Below are 6,959 nucleotides of genomic sequence, written 5' to 3' on the forward strand. Positions count from 1 at the left end.
TGCAGGGACACAGGATAAACAAAGGCTAAAGCAAAGGATAAACCCAGGGTAAGGAAAAGAGTCTTCAGTGTGTGCCCTGAATGAGACTTGGTGATGGGGGTCCAGGGAGAGATCAGGTAGGGCAGTGTGTGAGCAGAGACCTGGAGATGCAAAAAGGCATGGAAGCAGAGTCGACCCATGCAGGGAGTAGTCTAGTGCATCCTGAGCAACAGAAGCTACAGCAGACACTAGTGTTTACTGAGCAATATGCCAAGCCCTGTACTGAGAGCCTGTAGGCATTCGCTCACATGTTCCTCACCACACTGTGAGGCAGGCATTATCATGGCCCCATCATGTAGGATGAAGAAACTGAGGCTTGGAGAGCTTAAGTGACTTGTCCAAGATTATACAATCAGTAAGAAGTGAAACCTGGATTTTTAAAAAATAAATGTCTTTTACTGAAATATTTTACAGAAAAGATCGCAAATCCTAAGTGTACAGCTTGAGAGAGTATCACAAAGAGAACACACCCAGTAACTACCACCCAGATCAAGAAACAGAATCTTACCATTCTGAAGCCCCTCTCATGCCCCTCCCCAACTCCTTCCCTTCCCTCCTCCCCACAGTAAGCACTATCCTGACTTTTAACTCCATAGACTAGTTTTTGGAGTTGAGGTTTGCATCCAGGTCTGTGGCCAGGATCTGTAGTAGGCACAGTAATAATAGGTGGATGGCTGTCTGCAGTCTGATAGGGTCTGTGCAGGATTGCCAAGATTGTTTTCCCCAGCTGCATCCCATTCTGTGCTGTTCTCCTTCAATCTCCTTGGCCGGGGCGGGAGCTTGTGGGAGACAGGTGCTAGCTCTAAAGAGGACCTCTGGAAACAAGTGAGGGAGCCACCTGTGTCCAGTGTGGAAGCAAGTCCCTTCCTGTGCTCAAGGAGCTGGCTATGCACTAGGCCGCAGTCAATGAGGTTTGCTACATCCCATCTTTAGGAAAATATGATTTAATGACAAGAATGTCCTTTCGGAGAGAGCAAATCAATAGCTCTGGGCAGTATCTTTGGACAGGTTTAGCCATATTCTCAAAGTAAAGGGTTTCAATCTGTGAAATGTGAAGAAAACTCTATAGTCATTACCAAAAAAAAAAAAAAATAGAAAGACTTCAGTTTGTCAACTGGATAATAAGACTCAAGATTCACTCCCACCCCTCTACCCACCCCCCGGCTTGTGTTCTGAAACAAAAGCAAAAAATAAGCACAAATTGTGCTGAGAAAATGACTAGCTTGGGCTCCTTTGAAGCCCTAAGTCACATAAGCCTCAGCCCATCTGCCGCTTGCCTTCACCCCATATTTTAGACAAATCTTCATACAGAATTCCATGGTCCCAGCCTTTGCTGACCACTCTCCTCTCAGGAAGTCTTCTGTTTCCTCTGTCCCGTCATTCAGGTCAAGATGGACCTCTTTCTCAAGTGGCCTCCAGCAAGATTCTGCTCTCCTCACCAGACAGTCCTGACTGGGGTGCTGTTTGCTAACTGGAAATAGCTTAAAGGGTTGTCCCTCTCGGAGGCAGCATCCCTCCTCTCAAAAGCTACTCTGAGTTTAGGGAACAGCCACCTTAAGGGAGACTTAGGCCAAGCCACAGAGCCAGGTAAAATGAAATGTGGATGCTTCCAGAGCATCTAAGTTGGAAATGTGCCTTTAAAATGCAGATATCAGCTGGGCATGATGGCTCACACCTGTAATCCCAGCACTTTGGGAAGCCAAGGCAGGCGGATCACCTGAGGCCAGGAGTTTGAGACCAACCTGGCCAACATGGTGAAACCCCACCTCTACTAAAAATACAAAAATCAGCTGGGCATGGTGGTGAGTGCCTGTAATCTCAGCTACTCAGGAGGCTGAGGCAGGAGAATTGGTTGAACCTGTGAGGCAGAGGTTGCAGTGAGCCAAGATCGCACCACTGCACTCTAGCGTGGGCAACAGAGTGAAACTCTGTCTCAAAAATAATAATAATAAATAAAATGCGGATACGAATGACAAGGTCCCAAATGGGGATATTATAAGGAAACACAAACCCAGGGTAAGGGCTGAGGTGCTCACCTGTTGGCCAGGGGAACAGGGACTTCCACGGAGTAGCTCCGTGGAAAGCCGAGCACTGTAAAGATATCCAGGAGGGAGACGGTTGGAGAACAGAACTCAATCTTTGCGATAGCATGACATGGGGGAGGCAGCAGGGTGTAAGGGTATTGGGTTTACATTCTGCAGGCAGAAAAATACGGTTCAAATTCCGGCTTCTCCATGTATTGCTGACGACAGAATTTACTTAACCTCTCCTAAAGCTCAATTACCTTTATGGAAAGAGGGGTAATTCAATCTACCTCACAGGATTCAAATGAGGTTTAAAACAAAACAATGTATTTCAGTGACAGGCATACAGTAGAGGCTAACTGGATAAATGGTTGATGAATGAAATGAATGGGAGAAATTACAATTGCGCCCCCTGGTGAGGTTTTGAAGCCTAGCACATTGGAGAATGACAAGTACATGGGAGATAGTGTCATTACAGGATGTGTCAATGTGTCATGGCCAATACTTACACACACACACACACACAGTCTACCTCTGCCAGATTCTCCTTGCTGCTACAGCAGCAAATAGAAGTGACCATGTATTAGTCCTTTCTCCTTATTCTCACACACACACAAATGCAATCAAGAGAAAAATCTCCACATCTAAGTGTGTCCAAAAGTCGTATCCAAGTTCTGTATTCTCAAATGTCTATTAGCAAACTCAACAAAAATAAATGATGGAGAAAAGACTCCCTATTCAATAAATGGTGCTGGGATGACTGGCTATACATATGTAAAAGAATAAAACTGGACCCCTACCTATCACCATATACAAACAATAACTCAAGATGGATTAACGACTTAAATCTAAGACCTCAAGCTATAAGAATCCTAAAAGAAAGCCTAGGAAATATCCTTCTCAATATTGGCCTTGGCAAAGAATTCATGACTAAGTCCTCAAACGCAACTGCAACAAAAACAAAAATTGACAAGTGGGACCTAATTAAACTAAAGAGCTTCTGCACAGCAAGAGAAACCATCAAAGAAGTAAACAGACAACCTACAGAATGGAAGAAAATATTCACAAACTATGCATCCAACAAAGGTCTAAGACCCAAAATCGATATAAAAACTTAAATCAACAAGCAAAAAGCAAATAACCTCATTAAAAGTTGACAAAGGACATGGACAAACACTTCTAAAAAGAAGACATACAACCAGCCAACAAACATATGACAAAATGCTCAACAACACTAATCATCAGAGAAATGCAAATCAAAACCACAATGAGATACCATCTCTCACCTGTCAGAGTGACTTTTGTTAAAAAGTCAAAAAATAACAGATGCTAGCAAGGCTATGGAGAAAAGGGAACACATATGCTGTTGGAAAGAATGCAAATTAGCCACTGTAGAGAGCAGTTTGTAGATTTCTCAAAGAAGTTAGGCTGAACTACTATTTGTCCCAGCAAACTACTATTTGTCCCAGATTGCTGGGACATTGCTGGGCATTACCAGATATATGCCCAAAAAAATAAATCATTCTACCAAAAAGATACATGCACCCATATGTTCACTGCAGCACTATTCACAATAGCAAAAACATGGAATCAACCCAGGTGCCCATCAACAGTGGATTGGATAAAGAAAATGTGGTATATATGCACCACAGAATACTACACAGCCATAAAAAAGAACAAAATCGGCTGGGTGCGGTGGCTCCCACCTGTAATCCCAGCACTTTGGGAGGCCGAGGCAGGTGGATCACGAGGTCAGGAGATCGAGACCATCCTGGCTAACATGGTGAAACCCGTCTCTACTAAAAATACAAAAAATTAGCCAGGTGTGGTGGCAGGTGCCTGTAGTCCCAGCTACTTGCGAGGCTGAGGCAGGAGAATGGTGTGAACCCGGGAGGCGGAGCTTGCAGTGAGCCGAGATCGTGCCACTGCACTCCAGCCTGGGGGACAGAGCAAGACTCCGTCTCCAAAAAAAAAAAAAAAAAAATCATGTCCTTTGCATCAACATAGATGCAGCTAAAGGCCATTATCCTAAGTGAAGTAACACAGAAACAGAAAACCAAATACCACATGTTCTCACTTATAAGTGGGAGCTAAACATTGCATATACATGGACATAAAAATGGCAACAACAGACACTGGGGAATATTGGAGGAGGGACGGAGGGAGGGGTGCAGGAGCTGAAAAACTACACATTGGGTATTATGTTCTCTACCTGGGTGATGGATTCGGTCATACCCCAAACCTCAGCATCACACAATATACATTTGTAACACACCTGCACAGGTACCCCCAATTCTAAAATAAAAGCTGAAAAAGAAAAAAAAATCTATTAGCAAACCAGATGGTGCTAACATAAAACAGCAGAGAACAGGTTAAAACCCTCTCAGAGGAAATGCTATTCTAAAAATAGTCTCTCTTTGGTCCCCATTCCCACCCCAGCAGCCCCGTGACACATGCACATACACACACACACCAATGTGTGTGCATGGAAAGCTCACCTTAACTGAAGTGTTAAAAACACCAGTTTGATCAAATCAATAAAGATTTTTTAAAAATAGACTCTGAAAGAAAATGGCCCTAAGGATCTCACTGGGGTGTTCTTTGGTGCAACAGGCCATAAGCATAGTGACTGACATTTCCAGTCTTTCCTCCTCCCCTCTCATCCCACTGATCATAAACAGGCACTTTAAGTCTCCCATCAGCTTGAGAAGGGGTCAGTCTCCTTTCCTCAAGCATGAGAGAGGATGGCAAAGCTCTCTCCACCATTCAGTTCCTTTATTGGTCCTGAAAAGTGACAGTGGCTTTTCTTCTCGGAAGCTTATCTCAAGGGTTAGGGCAGCAACACCCATTCTTAATCTCCTCTTCCTCAGGGTCCCTGCCTGGAAAAGGAAAGTGCCCCTCTCTCCACAGGCTGGAGCATAACCCTCCCAGAGGGCCACCCTTCTTGGATGCCAGGCTGACACCTCCCCAGAGAGTGTCAGAGCACAATGTTCAGCCCAACACTTTAATGACCCTGCTGTTTCCTGGCTCTGAGATTTGTCCGAACCTGCCCGGTATACCTCGGCTTACTGTGGGTCTCCTCTTCCGGAAGAGTTTACATGCCCATGGTGGACCCAAACTTGCTAGACTCTGAGGGCATTTTAGGGAAATTTATATTAACAATTATTTTAAAGCTTCATAAATATATGGCACTTATGAATTTTCAAAAGTACTTTGATCTTCATTACTTCGCTTAAATCTGACACAATCCTATGAGGTAGAAAGGACTTGATATTATTATTCCTAAATAAAAAGATTAAAGATTAGAGAGTGGTTAGTCCAGGGTTACGCAAATAGTCTACTGCAAAGCCTGGGTGGTCTCTGGCAGGCAACAGTAAAGCCATATGCACATGAAACAGGTGTATGAAGAGGTGGGTGAGACTGAGACTGAGAGGGTGGATGGTGCAGGTCCTGTAAGTTTCCTTCTCACAGACTGACCAGTCTGAGTTCTACAGGAAAGCCACTCACAGTTCCTCCTTCTTGAGACCCCCCCTAGATCTAGAAGTGGGGATTGTACCTCTTCGTGCACATTCCATTCTGCCTTGTACAAGAGTTGTGTCTATATGTGAGGGGCCACTGGCCATTTATGAGGTCCTGGAAGGCAGGGAGGGCTTGGCACAGTACCTGGCACATGATAGGTGCTCTCTAGTGTGTTTGAATTGACCATCCTCCAGCTGTTCTGAAGGTTAAACCAGGACTTTGCTGTGGTGTGGCTCATTCTCACCCTCTAGTGGCCACTTTTAAGAATAACGGACCACAGATGGAGCTGAGTTTCCAAAGCCAATCAGGAGGCACTGCCATGCCTAGGCCACAGTCCACCTTCTGGTCAGGAAAAACTCAGTTATCAATGGAAGTCTTTAAAAATACATGTGCATCTGGGGTCGGGCGCGGCGGTTCACGCCTGTAATCCCAGCACTTTGGGAGGCCGAGGCGAGTGGATCATGAGGTCAAGAGATCGAGACTATCCTGGCCAACATGGTGAAACCCCGTCTCTACTAAAAACACAAAAATTAGCTGGGCGTAGTGGTGCGCGCCTGTAATCCCAGCTACTCGGGAGGCTGAGGCACGAGAATCTCTTGAACCCGGGAGGCGGAACTTGCAGTGAGCCGAGATTGCACCACTGCACTCCCGCCTGGCCGTCAGAGCGAGACTCCATTTAAAACAAAAACAAAATCATGTGCATCTCCGCTAGCGAGGTGTCTGGCTCTAAAGCAAAAGTCAAATAAGGAAATCGGCCAACTGTTTATCAGGCACTGACTACGTGGCAAGTACCCTGCAGGGACACATGAGATACAGGAAAAACACATTTCACAGTTCCTGAACCGTAAACGAGCCCACAATTTAATGTGAAGTAACACCACCACCGCCCAGGCATCCCAGCATGCTTCACATACATAGAACAATGGAAGTTTTAGAACTCCAAGGACTATTTGACGCTGTGAACAAAGCAGAATTTCTCTGGAGGAGAAAGTTTGAAAAAACCAATGAGACACTTTTTTTTCATTATCATGGTTCAGAAAATCTTCCTGCTACAAAATACCTAGAAATTCTAGATAAAATACAAAAAAATAATAATAATGAAGTCCTGCTTAATGCATAGCTGAGCATATAAGAAAATGACATTACACAAGGGCCAAGAATAGCAATTTAAAACATTAGTATAAAACACAATCAAAAATCAACAAGCAGATTTGGACTATAATGAAATGGTTTTTCTAAAAGCCAAAAATATGGTCATTGAAATTAAAAACTCGGTAAGTTTTAAGCAGCAAACTAAACATGGCTGAAGAGAGAGTAACTAAATTGGAAATGATCTAAGGAGCTTAGCTACAATGCAGCTTGAGAGATAAAAAGATT

Source organism: Hylobates moloch, unplaced genomic scaffold, assembly GCF_009828535.3.
Source record: "Hylobates moloch isolate HMO894 unplaced genomic scaffold, HMol_V3 SCAFFOLD_8, whole genome shotgun sequence".
NCBI classification, from domain to species: Eukaryota; Metazoa; Chordata; class Mammalia; order Primates; family Hylobatidae; genus Hylobates; species Hylobates moloch.